This window comes from Peromyscus californicus, unplaced genomic scaffold (assembly GCF_007827085.1).
Source record: "Peromyscus californicus insignis strain IS unplaced genomic scaffold, ASM782708v3 Scaffold_3__1_contigs__length_106647218, whole genome shotgun sequence".
In the NCBI taxonomy this organism is placed as follows: Eukaryota; Metazoa; Chordata; class Mammalia; order Rodentia; family Cricetidae; genus Peromyscus; species Peromyscus californicus.
Window position 1 is genome coordinate 70860018 of NW_026294551.1, and position 16347 is coordinate 70876364.

Below are 16347 nucleotides of genomic sequence, written 5' to 3' on the forward strand. Positions count from 1 at the left end.
GCATTTCTCCCCCAGGAATTTCCAAGCTGTGGTTGATTAAAGCCACGGATGCAGAACCCACAGATTAATAAGGGGAAGAAGGGCTGGGGATGTAGCTCACCGGGTAGAGTGCTTGCCTAGCATGCATGAAGGTCCTGGCATGGTGGCCCATACCTATAACCCCAACACTTGGGAAGTAGAGAAAGGATGATCAGAAGTTCAAGTCCACCCTCAGCTACCTGTGAGTTTGAGGCCAGCCTGAGCTATATGGTACCCTGTCTCAAAATAATAAAGGAAAAGATTAAAAAGCAGACTGTATACATTATGTTCACTTTGTCTCTGTCAGGAACAACAAGAGGTGAGTCAAGAAGCTAGGAAGAGTGGAGAGCCAGACATATGGGAAGTGACATGTCCCTTAACACGACAGCATATGCAAAGTTAAACAAGCTGGCAGGGGAGTGTGGTGGTCTGAATAAAAATGGCCCCCATGGCTCATATGGAGTGGCACTATTAGGAGTGTGGCCTTGTTGGAGTGTGTGTGGCCTTGTTGGAGGAAGTGTGTCACTAAGGGGTGGGCTTTAAGGTTTCGGAAGCTCAAGCCAGGACCAGTGGCTTATTCTCTCTTCCTGCTGCCTGCCAATCTGGATGTAGAACTCTCAGTTCCTCTCCAGCACCATGTCTGCCTGTGTGATGCCATGCTTCCCACCATGATGATAATGAACTAAACCTATAAACTGTAAGCCAGCTCCAATTAAATGTTTTCCTTTATAAGACTTGCCATGGTCATGGTGTCTCTGCACAGCAACAGAAACCCTAAGACAAGGTGGGCAGAACAGGAGTGGTCAAGACCACAGGTTTTCAGAAGAGGACCTCAGCCAGACTCTTGCTTCACCTCTTCCTAACTCCGTGATGCCACATAAGCTCCCCAGCCTCTTTGAGCCTCCATCTCCCCCTGTATAAAATGGAGGTAGCCATGTTCCTGCCTCCTGGGGAGGCTGAGAAATCAAGTGGGGTCATTCACATTGAGGATGTAGCCCAGTGTCTGGTGGTGGTGACCACGGAGTGGTCAGAGAATCCTTCAAGGTACCACAGTCCAATAGGCAGGCGGTCCCTGAAATAACAATATGGGAGCAGAGGTGAGTCTGGGGACGTTTATGAGAGGCTGTGACAAAGGGTTTGAGCTGAAGGAAGCAGCATGGGGGTGGGTAGGTATCCAGGAGGAAGCGACATTTCCTCATGGAGAGTGGCTCTTGAAGGAGGGACAGGGTGGTGATGCCAGAGGTGGCAGGAAGGAGAAGGATGAGAGAGCGTTTGAGGAAGGAGCTCATCCTCGGCACATATGAAACGGCCAGGGATGGCAACAGGCTCATTCAAACCCCAGGACACACCGTAATCCCAGCAGGTGGAGGTGGGGGGAAATCCAGATTTCAAGGTCATCCTTGGCAAGGCCAGCTTGGGTCACACGAGACCCTTTCTCAAAATAAATAAACCTCTGCCTTTTGGCTCCTACACTCTGGTGGGACCGACAACAGTAAACAAGATTAAGGAGCAAGACATAGTGTTTTAAAATGAAAAAGAAAGAAAAGGACTGGCAAGATGGCTCAGCAGGGAGAGGTGCTTGCCGCCAACCCTGACGACCAGAGTTCAATCCCTGGGTCCCATATTATGAAAGATGAAAACCAACTCTAGCAAGTTGGCCTCTGACCTACACACATACACACACACACACACACACACACACACACACACACACACACACACACACAATAAATAAATAAATGAATAATATTTTTTAAGGAAAAGAAAGAAAATGGTAGGTGGCTACATCTGAGTAAAGCTGTAGTCAAATCAATTTGGAGTAAGGTGAAGAATGGACAGGAAATTAGGGTAGGCTGGGGCCTGGACTACTGTGGAATAAGGCCGTGGTTAAAGTAGGCAGCCCTATGCCCCATTAGCTGAGCCCCACAGCTCCCCAGCAGTCCCCCCAGATTCACACTTACATTCCCCATTTGAGCTGTAGAGTTCATTCCAGCCGGCCTAGAATTGGTCTGGGCTGTGTTATTGGTCTAATAGGTGGATCTGCACACCGCTGGGGTCTGGTCACAGCAGGAAGCTTCGTGGTAAATAGTATTGCTTTGCAATCACAGGTCTGAGGCATTTCTGGCAGTCTGTACCAGCTCAAAAGCATCATTTATTGATAACAGTGAGATGGATGATTGGCATCTGGCCTCAGAGAGGCCTTCAAAAGGCAGTACCATCAGGCTGGTGCTATGGTAAGAATCTACCACTGACCAGCACAATCTAGGTAGCCCTTGCCAAGACTCCCAGTCAGAACTCCTATCCGAGAATCCCACATGCATGCCACTGACCCAGGAGAGAAAGAACAGGTGAATGGCCTTTCCCACAGGAGACACCTCTCAATCCAGAGCAGTCTTTCCAGACCATGCTGCAGTGACAGCTCCTTTGTGGAATGCTGCTGCTGCATCACAGCCTGTCTCACACAAAATCCATAGATTTGTAAGCATCAGTGCCATGGGGTTTGTGTGTCTTCAGCCACCAAGTCCTGTCCAACAGCTGTGATGGGTGGGCACTCGGCCCTCTTCCTACCTCCGGATCACAATCAGAGTTTCTCTGCTACTTTAAATCACACGTTTGGATTAGGGCACACAACACCCACTCTGTTTGTGTGTGCGTGTGTGTGTGTGTGTGTGTGTGTGTGTGTGGTGTGTGTGCTGGGGAATCAAACCCAGGGCCACATGACAACCACTCGTGTGCATGTGCCTGTGTGTGTGTGTGTGTGTGTGTGTGTGTGTGTGAGAGAGAGAGAGAGAGAGAGAGAGAGAGACCTCATGCATGCTAGGCAAACATTCTACCACTGAGCTTCACCACCAGCTCCCATTGCAGTCACTTTCAATTTTGCCTCTCACTCTGGACTCCAGAATCAGGCACTGCTGACCAGACAGGGCTAGCAAAACTCCCAAGAGTTTCCAACCTGTAGGGGGAATTAAAAGTTCTCTGAATTAAAACCTGTGGCCATGGAAACTGAAATTTAAAAATCTGACTTTTCTAAGCAAATTGAAGCTTATGCAATTAAGCAAATGAGTGACTAATGAAATGATTATAAAGCACTTTGCAGAAAGCCTATGTAAATGAAGGCAGAAGATAACGAGACACAGCGATGGTCTCCCTGCTGCCACTTGTGATTGGGAGGGTGCTTCTCTAAGTCCTCCTGCAGGGACACCGGGCATCAGTATTCAAAGACATGTCAGTGTCTCCACAGCTCCAACACCGAACCCTTCGGGAGAAACTGGAGGTCTTAACCGCAGGGTTTGAGATGTGCCTGTCAACCTAGATGCCCGTTTCATCTCATTGGGCAGGCAATCGGCCTGGCTTCACACAGACAACCGGGAGAAGTTCTGCAGAGCGCAGAGCAGCAGGCAAGGGTACCTTGAAGACCCTCTTCCCCAGCAAAGCTACCTGCAGCCAGATGCACTTAAAACATCTGATGCTTGAGAACACCCGCACATGCCCCAGGCAGTTGGGAACAAGGACTCTGCTACCCTTCTACCCATCACAAAGACAGCCAAGACCCCTAAGATGGCAAAGCAGACATCACTGTGAGCTGCTGGGTGGAGACAGTAAGTGGGGTAGAGCTGTCCTCCGTCAGCTTTAACCAAAGAAAGCCTCTCATGGAGGCAGGACATTCAGGTTACAGAGACGGCACCAGTTGAATGCCTCGGAGGGACAGGTGTGCTAAGAGCAGAAGGCTTCGTGAGAGCAGGTAAGCATAGCCCTCCCTTCACTGCTTATTTCAAAGTGTGACGTTCCCACAGCTCCAGTCAATATGCCTCCAGCACCTGCCCCCATCTCCCTTCCCCACATTTCCAACCTGGAAATCCAGGTCTACCAGGGAACTTGCTCTCTAGCTCCTCACTGGCCAGGACCACAGCCCATCCATCAGCTCAAAAGAAACTCCTAGAACTACCTCCACCTTATTTCCTTATTGCTTGGGGGTACCTCGGAGCAAACAGTCATTTCCTAGACGGATGCTCCACCAAGCATCCCTCCCCTGTCTTCCACCATTAAATTCTCCCACTGCACTCAGCCACAGATGGGACCTCTAGATCCCGTTCCCTCCCTAAGGCTCGGGTGCCACTGCAGAAGAGGGGACAGAAAGATTCTAAGAGCCAGAGGTCAGAAAGGACCAGACTGAAATCATGTCTTCTGGACATGACCGGACCACTCAGCACCTGTGGTGTGGTTGCTTACACAAAATCTGCGCATGATCAAGCCACTGAGTGTTCGAGCATGGAAGGGGAAGGTACTCAGGAGTTCCCACCCCCAACTGAAGAGCTATGAACAGTTTATGGCTTCTAGGGGAGGGAGACTTGGTTTTCTTTAAAGGTCTGGGTCCTCCTCATAGGGTGACCATGTTCCAGTGGATGGTGCAACACCCAGGACATAGACACAACAAACTAGAGTCAGTGGGCTATTTTTTACAGATATATATATATTTATAAAAATATTAAATATATATTTGCATATATATATATATATGTTTTTTAAAAAGAGGACATGAGTTAGGGGTAGGGAGGTGGGGGTGGACCTGGGAGGAGTTAAAGAGACCAGTTGGGGTGAAGCTGATGAAAATACAATATATGAAATTCCCAGAGAATAAAAATATTTTAAATATTTTTTTCCACTGTAGCCACAACTTATCAACAAGTAAGATGTAATGTACTGGGGCGGAGGTGGGGGCACTTGGGATACGGCTCAGTGCATGAGAGCGTTTGCAGCAAGCTCCTTAGCCCACTAAGCCATCTCATCAGCTCCGCTCTGGGGAGCTTTAGACCTCAGGCTGGCACTACAAAGAGAAGCCCTAGCAAACCCCATGCCAGACCTGGGCAAAGTCCTGCCATCTGACCTCCATGCTGTCCTGACCATGCTGGAGCAAGCGTTAATATACTCAACTGATAGACAAGGAAACCAGCTAACGGAGATTAACATGACCAAGCCTTGGTTCTGAGCTGGTCTTAGACACTCCAGTCTTGAATGGACTTTGGACAAGGTAAGCTTGAGACTTTTCTGGAGCTTTGTGGTGGCTAATGCCTGGGCCAGCCCCAGATTCCTTCCCTAAGCCCCACACAACCCAGTTCTGCCTGACCTCCCCAGCCCACCAGGAGCCCAAGCTTGTGAGCACTGCACCACAAGGCCTTCCTCTAGGCTTCAGTAGTCTAGATAGGAGTTCATTAAATTTGATACGGTTTTATCTGGTTAATAAATCAATAGTGTTTGGGGCTAGGATGTAGCTCAGTTGGTAGAGTTCCTGCCTAACATGTACAAAGCCCTGGGTTCCCATCCCACCACCATATAAAGCAGGTATGGTGGCACATGCCTATAATCTCAGAATTGAGGAAGTAAAGTCATTCTTGGATACATCAAGGCCAGCCTGAGCTGCACGAGCCCCTACCTCAAAAAAATAAATAATGTAGATGACAATAACTGCCAGGCAACATTTAGTAATTGCTTTTTATATGCCAGCTACTAAGGAAAAAATGATTCATAAGGCAAAGAATTATCTATTCTAGGGAAGGATTTATTGGACATTGAATAAAACATTTTAAAAATATTTTATTATATTTATTGTGTGTGCACATATCTGTACATATGCATGCACATACATGTACATGCTAGGGCACAAGTGTGGAAATCAGAGGACAACTTGTGAGAATCAGTTCTCCCTTCCTGCCATGTGAGACCCTGGTTTCAAACTCAGGTCCTCAGGCTTAGGGCAATCGTTACTCGTTGAACCATCTCACAGGCCAGAGCACAACTTCTTTAATGTGTTTAAACAGACCTGACACCATTTTTGGTATGATATCAGTGAGAAACTGTGTTTGTTCCTGGGCTCCTCCAACAGGGAAGAGGCTGGATTCAATCAGGTACTTGAAGGCTGGACCCAGTGCCCGGGTCCTTAGCTTCTGCCCTTGGAGAGGGGTCCAGGAGCTTTTGCTTGCTGTCAGGAGCTGAGCACAGGGCCCAGAACACGCTCAGCCTGCCCCAGCCCAGTGCCCTTGAGCGGCCCCTCCTCTCCTCATGCTCTGCTGGAGGTAACCCTGGTGTACCCAACTAACCATGGAAAGCACTTAAGAGATGTAAGTGCCCATGATTGGGGCCCATAAATTACCAGGGCTGAGCCCTGCATGTTATGATGAGTCAACTGTGCTGGTTGTCCATAATGAGCAATTATCTCCTCAGCCCTGCAGCCAACCACCGCCATCCCCTAGAGTGCAGAAGCCACTGACCCAGGTCACCGGGCTCCTTGGAAGGTCATGGATGACAACCAAGGGCAGCAATGGGTCCCTGATCAGACGCTGACTGAAAAGACTATAGGACATGTTTAGGGATGTTGGACAGGGAATTAGACAGTGTCAGGAAACTGTTATGTACAATCTTGGCACTGTGATTGTATATGAGTATTATCTTATTTTCACAGGTGCCTACTGAAATAGGGATAAAGTAGTGGGATGTCCACAATGTGTTTTTTAATTTACTAGTGTATAGGTATTTATTGTGTAGATGGGGGCTGTATACCACATCACATATGTAGAGGTCAGAGGTCAGCTAAGGAAAGTTCTCTCCATCCACCCAGGGATTCGAACTCGGGTTGTCCACCTTGTCAGCTGGCACTTTACCCGCTGAGCCGTCTCACCAGCCCCCTGCAATGTTGAAATATTTTGGGCAATTCCAGGCAGTGGTGGCACATGCCTTAAATCCCAGTACTCGGGAGGCAGAGGCAGACAGATCCCTGAGTTCAAAGCCAGCTTGACCTGCAGAGCAAATTCCAGGACAGCTAGGGCTACACAGAGAAACCCCATCTTGAAAACCCAAAAAAATAATAAGTAAAAAATTAAAAATGCCTTGACTTAAGACTTATTCTTTTTTTTTTTTTTTTTTTTTTTTGGTTTTTCGAGACAGGGTTTCTCTGTGTAGCTTTGCGCCTTTCCTGGGACTCACTTGGTAGCCCAGGCTGGCCTCGAACTCACAGAGATCCGCCTGGCTCTGCCTCCCGAGTGCTGGGATTAAAGGCGTGCGCCACCACCGCCCGGCTTTTTTTTTTTTTAAAGATTTATTATGTATACAGCATTCTGTCTGCATATACACCTGCAGGCCAGAAGAGGGCACCAGATCTCATTACAGATGGTTGTGAGGCACCATGTGGGTGCTGGGAATTGAACTCAGGACCTCTGGAAGAGCAGTCAGTGCTCTTAACCTCTGAGCCATCTCTCTAGCCCTTCTTATTCTTATTATATAAAAAAACTTTATGAAACTGTTTCAATGTTGAAACACGGAGTTTGGAGTGAGGGAAATCTGTCTTATGTCAGGGTTTCATGTGTGGCATGGGACAGTCAAAGGAGGAGTGTCACTCCAGAATGTGACAGCAGGAAGGAACAGTTTCTCTGAACTGAACCTCGAACCTCCATTCAGAAACGTATTTATTGAGTGTACACAAAGGTTGTGTTTGGGGTACAACAAGTCCCTCATACCAAAGCTGAACCTTGAACCTCCGTTCAGAAGCATATTGAGAGTACACAAAGGTTGTGTTTGGGGTACAACAAGTCCCTCATACCAAAGCTGAACTTTGAACCTCCGTTCAGAAGCATATTGAGTGTACACAAAGGTTGTGTTTGGGGTACAAAAAGTCCCTCATACCAAAGCTGAACCTTGAACCTCCGTTCAGAAGCATATTGAGAGTACACAAAGGTTGTGTTTGGGGTACAACAAGTCCCTCACACCAAAGCTGGACCTCGAACCTCCCTTCAGAAGCATATTGAGTGTACACAAAGGTTGTGTTTGGGGTACAAGTCCCCCACACCAAAGCCCCTTTGATCTGTTCTCTGTGTTCTCTGAAGGAAATCATCACAGCCCGCAGCCTTAGTCCTTATTGTGTGATGTTTTCAGTACCAATAATTCAAGATGCTCCAAGTGTGCCTGGATAGATAGGCTTGTGACCAAAGTCAGCAATGGATGGAAAACTTCCTCAGAAAAATAACTCTATAAATCATAGAAAACAGTCACTGTTCTCTACTATGGTTTCTTCAAGATCTAGGTACCTTCAACAAATACTAATACATTCTACTGTTACCCTAGATATAGTGAGAAACAACTGCTACATTCTAATGTTGACCCTAGATACAGTGAGAAGCAATTGTTACATTCTAATGTTGACCTTAGATACAATGACTCTACTAGATTTCCACTAAAGTCTTACCAGGCCCTGGTCACTCATATTTGGCTCCAGAATAAACTGTATCTTGTCTCCTTTGACATGAGAATTGTGTCTTTGCACTGACATTAGGAAACACGCATTCAGCCAGGCACCACGGAGCACACATGCAATTCAAGTACTTAGGAAGCTGAGGCCAAAGGATCGGGAGTTTGAGACCATCTTGGCTACGTAAAAATCTGGTGGGTGGTGGTGGCACATGCCTTTAACTTGGGAGGCAGAGGCAGGTGGATCTCTGTGAGTTCGGGGCCAGCCTAGTCTACAGAGTGAATTCCAGGACAGCCAGGACTGTTTCACGGAAAAAAACCCTGTCTCAAAAAAGAATCTAGAATCTGGACCAGGCATGGTGGTGCACACCTTTAATCTGAGCACTCAGGAGGCAAAGGCAGGCAGATCTCTGTGAGTTCCAGAACTACATAGAGCTACACAGAGAAACCCTGTCTCAAAAGAAAAAAAAAATCTAGACTGTGTTTCAAAAGAAAGGTGGCAGGGTGAGGGAGGGAGTGTCACAGGGTGAGGAAGGGGTGTCACAGGGTGAGGGAGGGAGTGTCACAGGGTGAGGGAGGGGTGTGAGCCAGTGATAGTTCACACCTAGAATCCCAGCACTCGGGAGGCAGACACAGGAAAACTGAGTTTGAGGCCAGCCTGTTTTACAAAGTGAGTTCCAGGCCATCCAGGCTAGTGTAAGAAGAGAGGGGAGGGGAGGGGAGGAGATGGGAGGGGGAAAGGAAGGAGAGAAGGGAGAGAAAATACATATCCAACTGTTAGGGGATATTGTCACACTTAATAAGTGTGGCTGAGCCTCCTCCCCCTCCCCCCACTGCCTGCTCTGCCCTGATGGCCCTCTGAGGAAGTCGGTGACAGGGTAGCCACAAAGCAAGCCTCTAGCCGGGCCCCTCCTGCCTGGCCCAGGCCTCACCAGCCTTTCCCCACCCTGACAAGGGACTCATTTGCCTGACCATTTATCCTCATATTGATTTTGCTATAAACCCACACGGCACTCCCCTCCCAGACCAGGAGGAGAAACCTCTATTGATCATATTGGAATAAGGTTTGTTGTTAAAAAAAAAAAAAAATGCCTGAAACATCGAAATGGAGTAGGCTCTTTGAGGGTTCATAAATCACCTGGGATAATGCTGCAAATGATCAGGGCTCCTTAACCACCTGGCAACTACGACACCGTAAAGCAGCTTTGACAAGGAGTCGCGGCTTCCCCACCCCCACAGCTAACATCAATAAATATTGCTGTTTGCTAAGCAAAAGAGGGGAGCTTGTGTGCATCCCCTTGAGAAAGTTCCCTCAAAGTCACTTTGCCCCAATGGCAACATGGTGGGATTTTTTTTTTCTCATGCAGTAAATACATCCCAATTATGAGCATGTCATGTTAGCTTTTACAGTTCACTAATCACAAACTTTTTGGAATGTCATTGCCAACCGGCATCTTTCCCTAATCGGAATTTATGGTTCTGTTTGGCCCTTAGCGGGGAGAAGGAGGGTCAAAGCAGTTTTGTTGTTCCGGGGAGGGAGGGCTCCACTCAGGCCCAAGGTCAGATCCCCTGCCTCTTCTCAGCTACATGTCCCAGAGGAGAGTAAGGTTTCTGTAGAAACCTGTCCCCTGGAGTCTTCTTCCTCCTGACCTTGGCCACCAGGAACTTGTGTCCCCCTCCTAGTTCATCTGAGGACTCACCTTCTCGAAGTTTCCGAAACACAGTGGCAGCAAAAACGCTCAGGAAAGCCTACAGTCACAAGTTCTCAAGGGGCCTGAGCTTCGACTGTGCGGAGCTGAACCCTGAGCCCCTGGGAGCTAGCTTCCCCTGGGATAGACCTGAGCAGCCTAGGATGACTTTGAAAGTCCGCCTTCTCATCCCTTCATGGTCAATGTGGGCCCTGCAGCCGCTGTGCCTTGTTAAGTTAAATCAGGGCAGAGAAGACACAGAGAGGAGCTGGGGAGACGGCCCGTTGGGGATGGTGCTTTCTGCACAAGCACGAGGGTTTGAGCTTGGATCCCCAAAACTGATGGAAAAGCTGGTATGATCGTGTCTATAACCCTAGTGCAGCGGTTCTCAACCTGGGGGTCAAACGACTCCTTCACAGGGGTCGCCTAAGACCATCAGAAAACACAGATAGTTACATTACAATTTATAACAGTAGCAAAATTACAGTTATGGAGTAGCAACAAAAATAATTTTATGATTGGGAGTCGCCATAACATGAGGAGCTGTGTTAAAGGGTCACAGCATTAGGAAAGTTGGGAACCACTGCCCAAGTAGATGGCAAGCTCCAGGTTCAGTGAGGGACCTTGTCTCAAAAAATAAGGTGAAGAGATGGCATCTGGGTTAGGAGCGATTGCTGTTCTTGCAGAGGACCTGAGTTCAATTCCCAGCACCCACATTGGGCAGCTCACAACCACCTGTAACTCCAGCTCTAGGACATCAGCTGCCCTCCTCTGGCCTCCACGGGCCTGTACTCACGTACATACAACCACACAAAGACACATATACATGCAGCTTAAAATAATTTTTAAAAGATAAGGTAGAAAGCAATAGATGGTAACACCTAGTGCCCTTCACACTTGCATAGATAAGCACACTCACACATGCACACACACACTCACACACACACACACTCACACATGCGCACATGTCATAGAAATTTAACACCAGAGAATCAACCATGCACTGGGAGAGATAAGAGGACTCCTCTTTATGCATGTGTTGGGAAGGAGGGTAGGACTATTGACATGTGGGCAGAACCCATGCTAAGACTTTGAGAAGGCCACAGCACACAGTTCCTTACAGCCTTTACAGGTTGGATAGCAGTGATATAACCCCTGTCGGCATGATCATCTGAGAGTGGTCTTTGAGTCTTCTGATCACCAGGGAGGTAGCCACCATAGTTAAGAATGTTTACAGGACATTCACAGGTAGTCCTTAGAATATTTCTCTCTTAAGGAACAGGTTCCACAATACGAACTTTGAGCAGAGGACTGTGGCAGTTTCTCCCTAGGGTCTGTCTCTCTAAGACAAGAGGAAGGGGCTTTGGCAACAAGCAGGCATCATCACACTTAAGCAAAACTTAACTCACTCTCCTGTTACACAATCATACAGTTTCTAGGTAAAGATTTCCATTAGGCTCTTCTAACATAGAGTAATAATTTGATTTTGTTAGGTACATAGACCAGAGTACAAATGTTGGGGCTAGAGAGCTGGCTCAGCAGTTAAGAGGATTGACGGCTCTTCCAGAGGACTCGAGTCTAGTTCCCAGCACCCACATGGCAGCTAACAATCATCTGTAACTCCAGTTCCAGGGGATCTGACATCCTCCAAGGACACTGCACAAATGTGGTGCATGTACAGGCTAAACACCCATATACATAGGGATATACATACATACATACATACACACACACACATACATACATACATACACAAAATAAATGTCCATATCATCTCTTCACACACACGTTCTCTCTCTCTCTCTCTCTCTCTCTCTCTCTCTCTCTCTCTCTCTCTCTCTCTCTCTCTCACACACACACACACACACACACACACACACACACACACACACACACACGAAAAGGAAGAGAGAAGAGCATAAGTGTCTTCCCTAGCCTTAGCCTACAAGGAGACAGAACAAGGTGCTTAACCGTAAAGCAGCTGACTTAAAGCAGTGACAGCACAATTGTACCTGGAGCATCCCGGGCTGGGAGACAAAGGACACAGGGACCAACCTGGAGCATCCAGGGCTGGGAGACAAAGGACACAGGGACCAACCTGGAGCATCCCGGGCTGGGAGACAAAGGACACAGGGACCAACCTCAAGGGGCTTCCAGCCAGATCTGGGAAATTTAACATCAGAAAGGATAACGATACCATAGAGATTCCGATGGGTGGGCAGTCGATGACAGAAGAGGGAAGATCTTTTCTGTACCTAAGAATGCCAGCTACGTCGTGGAGAGGAAACGCTACAACCAGGAAGCTGGCGGGGGCAGGAAAAGAGAGGTGGGGGTATGGGGGTGGGGGTATACCTAACCCACAATATAAAGCAATAGATGGTAATTTTATGAAATTTAAAAATAATAAAAATGAAAACTAAGAAAGGGCCAGGTGGTGGTGGCGCACGCCTTTAATCCCAGCACTCAGGAGGCAGAGGCAGGCGGATCTCTGTTCGAGGCCAGCCTGGTCTACGGAGTGAGTTCCAGGACAGGCTCCAAAGCTACACAGAGAAACCCTGTCTCAAAATACAAAAAAAGAAAGAAAGAAAGAAAGAAAGAAAGAAAGAAAGAAAGAAAGAAAGGAAGGAAGGAAGGAAGGAAGGAAGGAAGGAAGGAAAGGGAGGAAGTAAAGGGAGGAAGAGAAAAGGAAGAAAGAGGAAAAAATGAAAAGAAAGAAAATGGAGGACAGGAGGGAGGGAAAAATCAAAAAGAGAGAGAGGGGAGAATTGGATCCAATAAGGATTATGAATAAAATCTAAAACTGGGGTTTGGGGTGCAGCTCAGTGGTACAGAACTTGCCTAGCAAACTGGAGTCCATAGTTCTTTCAATCCTCAGAATCATAAAAGGATAATTTTTAAAAGGCTAAAACTCGGACTATCCCATTTGTCTATGAGCTGGGGTTGAGAGGAGGGGGATCTGGGGGTCCCACAAGGCCAGGCCACATAGGGAACTGTGACAGGGCTGGGAACTGTGACAGAAACCGGACCAGGGTCCTGGCTTGGAACAGGCACAGAGGTGGGGCTGCCTGGAGATAGCATTCAGATAAGGCCCTGGACCATCAGAGCTTATCCCGGGGTGTGGTGCAGAAGGGAGCTAGTGAGTGTCTCAGAATGGGACCCAGAGACACTCTGGAGCCAGGCAGGGTCCAGGGCCCACAGGGAAAGGAAAGCATTCACAGCCTCCCCCTCCCGGAGCAGTGCTGGGCCCCAGGTGGCAGGTCCTATCACTCCTATTTCATGGCTAGTTCACTCCAGCACAGCTGCAAAATTTCCTAATGAGTAACAGGTGTCTCTTGCCAAGTCTACACAGAGATGCAGCCCCTTCAGGGGCCAGGCATAGTCGATGCATCTATCTCCAGGGTAGAAAAATGACTGCAATACAACGTCCCTTTCAAATGCCCCAGCAGAACACCATGCTGTCTGGCCAGGACAGAAGCAATCAAGAGGCTTGGGGCTGGACACTGCCCATCTGTTCCTCTCCTCCAGGGCCACCTCACACCTGCTGCGTGGCTGTCCCTTAGGGAAGTCCTTATCCACACCCGTCCACTGCTCCAGCCTCCTGGTCACCCTGTCCCTCCACAGGCGTGGAAGCAACCATCTGTCTTCATCAGCCTCTGAGACAGGCAGCTGCTCGAGCTGTGGGGTCTGTGTCGAGAGTAACATAAGGTACAAGAGCCAATTGTCACCTGTCACCAAGTGCTGGTCTCCTGTCTCTTTCAGCATTGTCTGAGGGCTCCTGACCTGTTCTTTCTCCTTCTTCGCTGGGGACAAGCTGAGCTCCTGCTTTTGATGGTTTCTAGGAACCTTCCAGCCTCAAAGGGAGCCATTGCTGTGAGAAGTGGGTCTGCGTGGTGATTGTTTGTGACTAGTATTAGTATTTACAACAATAACATTTTTCATGAGTGGAGGGGGTCTGTCACTGAGGTAAATGAAATGCAAATTAATAACTGTGAAGATTATAACATGATGAAATAGGGCACACGGCTGAAGGATTAATGAATTAAGTAACTTTAAAGCCTGGAGGGGAAAAAAAAATGTTCTTCAAAAGCAAACATGTAAGTCAGGTGAGGTAACACATACCTGTAACCCCAACACTTGGAGGTGGAGGCAGGAGGATCCATAGTTCAAGTTTATCTCTGGTTACATAATGATTTGAGGCCAACCTAGGATACATGAGACACACACACACACACACACACACACACACACACACACACACACACACACAATGTAAACAGAGAAAGAGATTGAGAATAAGGTGACGGGTCAGTAAGGCAGCTCTGCAAGTAAACTGCTTGTCACCAAACCTGGTGACCTGAGTTTGATCCCCAGGACCCTCACGAAAAGAAAGACTCCTGAGATATTGCTGTCCTCTCTCTCTCTCTCTCTCTCTCTCTCTCTCTCTCTCTCTCTCTCTCTCTCTCCCCCATCGCCCTGACTATTCTGATCAGGCATTCAATTTTCCTGACTCCTCTAGCCCTCCCATCCCCTTTTCCAAGACTCAGCCCATTGCTTCACCTCCATCATGGCTCTTTGGGGTGGACGGCACAGAAATGGTCCTGTTATTCCCTCCCTTTAAAACAAATCAGTAAATCCTGCTGGGCAGAGTGGTACACATCTGTAATCCTGGCACTCAGGAGGCAGAAGCAATATTAATTCAAGTTCAAGGCCAGTGATGGCTACATAGTGAGACCCTGTTTCCAAAAACATTAAATTAAATAAAATACACAAATTTTAAGCATCAATCATCAACCACCAAGAAAAAAGAATCATTCCTGGCAATGATTCTCCCTCTCTTTCTCTTCCATCCTCCCTGGGCAGACAAGGGGGACAAGCAGCAGAAAGAGGACTCAGTCCCCACAGAAAAGGTGTTCAACCAGGGCCAATCCTGGGGATGGAGGAGAAGGACTCTCCCCTTGTAGATGGTAACATGGTGGGACATCACTACGCTGTCAGGATACTTCCTGTGACAACTGACAAAAAACCAGTTCAGAACTGGACTGATGGAACAGACTTAGAATCAAGCTACTCGAGAAGCTAAAGAAGGAGGATCATGCATCCAAGGCCTGCCTGAGCTACAGAGTGAGTTCAAGACCAGCCTAGACTAAGAGGGAGCACTGTCTCAAAACACAACGTAAAAAAGAGGGCTGGGGATGTAGCTCAGTGGAGAAGCACGTGCTGGTGTGTCTGCCACCGTCTCCAAGTCCTCACCCCTCGGCTCTGCCGCTGCAGGTGCCGCAGAGCTCTTGGCACCCTCCCACCCAATGCTTCTTCTGCCTTAGGGTTTTGCAGTCTGTTTCCACCACCTTCAGACCTTTAATCAAACATCACAGTCTTCGTTTCATTTCCTGTGGCTATGATAGAACACCTGGCAGGGCGAGCGTTTGTCTGGCTCACAGTCCCAGGTTACACAGTCCATCCCTGTGGGGAAGTCAAGGCACCAGGAACTTGAAGCAGCTGGTCACATGACACCCGCAGTCAGAAGCCAAGAACAATGAATGGATGGATGGATGGATGGATGGATGGATAAATGAATGAATGAATGCATGCATGCATGCTTATTTTCTCCACTGTCCTGGCTAGTCTTGTGTCAACTTGACACAAGCTAGAGGTACCTCAAAGGAGGGAACCTCAATTGAGAAAATGCCTCCATAAGATCCAGCTGTAGGGCATTTTCTTAATTAGTGATTGATAGGAAAGGGCCCAGCCCCTTGTGGGTGGTGCCATCCCTGGGCTGGTGGTCCTGAGTTCCATAAGAAAGCAGGCTGGGGGCTGGGATTCCGAGCTTTGAGATCAGGGCCATGTGACCTGGAGCAAACCAACTTTCTTTCTTCGGGCAGATGTTTCCCACTGCCTTGGTCAGCTCAGGCTGTCATAGCAAAGCACCACAGGCCAAGCGGCTTATACAAAAGCTGTGATCTCTCACAGTCCTGTAAGACGGAGGTCCAGGGTCGTGGTGCCAGCACGGTCAGGACCTTCTCCGGGCTTGCAGGCAGCTATACTCTATTTCTTCTGGCAGTGGAGGAGAGGGGCTCTGCTTTCTCTTCTTAGAGCACGGTCCCCATCCTGAGGGGCTCATCCTCACAAGTTCATCTGACTAGCCCCTCCCACTGTCACCACGGAGAGGGATCAGAAGTCAGCATTTGACTCTGCACGGCATTCAGAACGCAGCACCTTCCTGAAAACACCCAACGCAAAGGACAGCACTCGAGAACTGCATGACGGGGGAGACGGCCTACCGAGCATTTGCTTTTGTGTCACACACAGCCCTTGGCCCTCTCTCGTGATGTCCTCCGCCCAGCTCATCTCCACCTCTGTTAGCCTGTCCATCCGTAGTCGCCCAGCCAACCGGATCTCCCTGCCCCCC

The 16347-nt window shown here is 48.3% G+C and overlaps 1 long non-coding RNA gene across 2 annotated transcripts in view; it reads left to right on the forward strand.

The window, feature by feature from the left end:
* The first annotated feature begins 3141 nt into the window (after positions 1-3141).
* Positions 3142-16347, forward strand: part of LOC128122365 (uncharacterized) — a 40344-nt gene continuing 27138 nt past the window's right edge. For both annotated transcript variants that reach the window (XR_008222412.1, XR_008222411.1), the window contains exon 1: positions 3142-3760. This is a non-coding gene — a long non-coding RNA (uncharacterized LOC128122365). The remainder of the gene's footprint in view (positions 3761-16347) is intronic.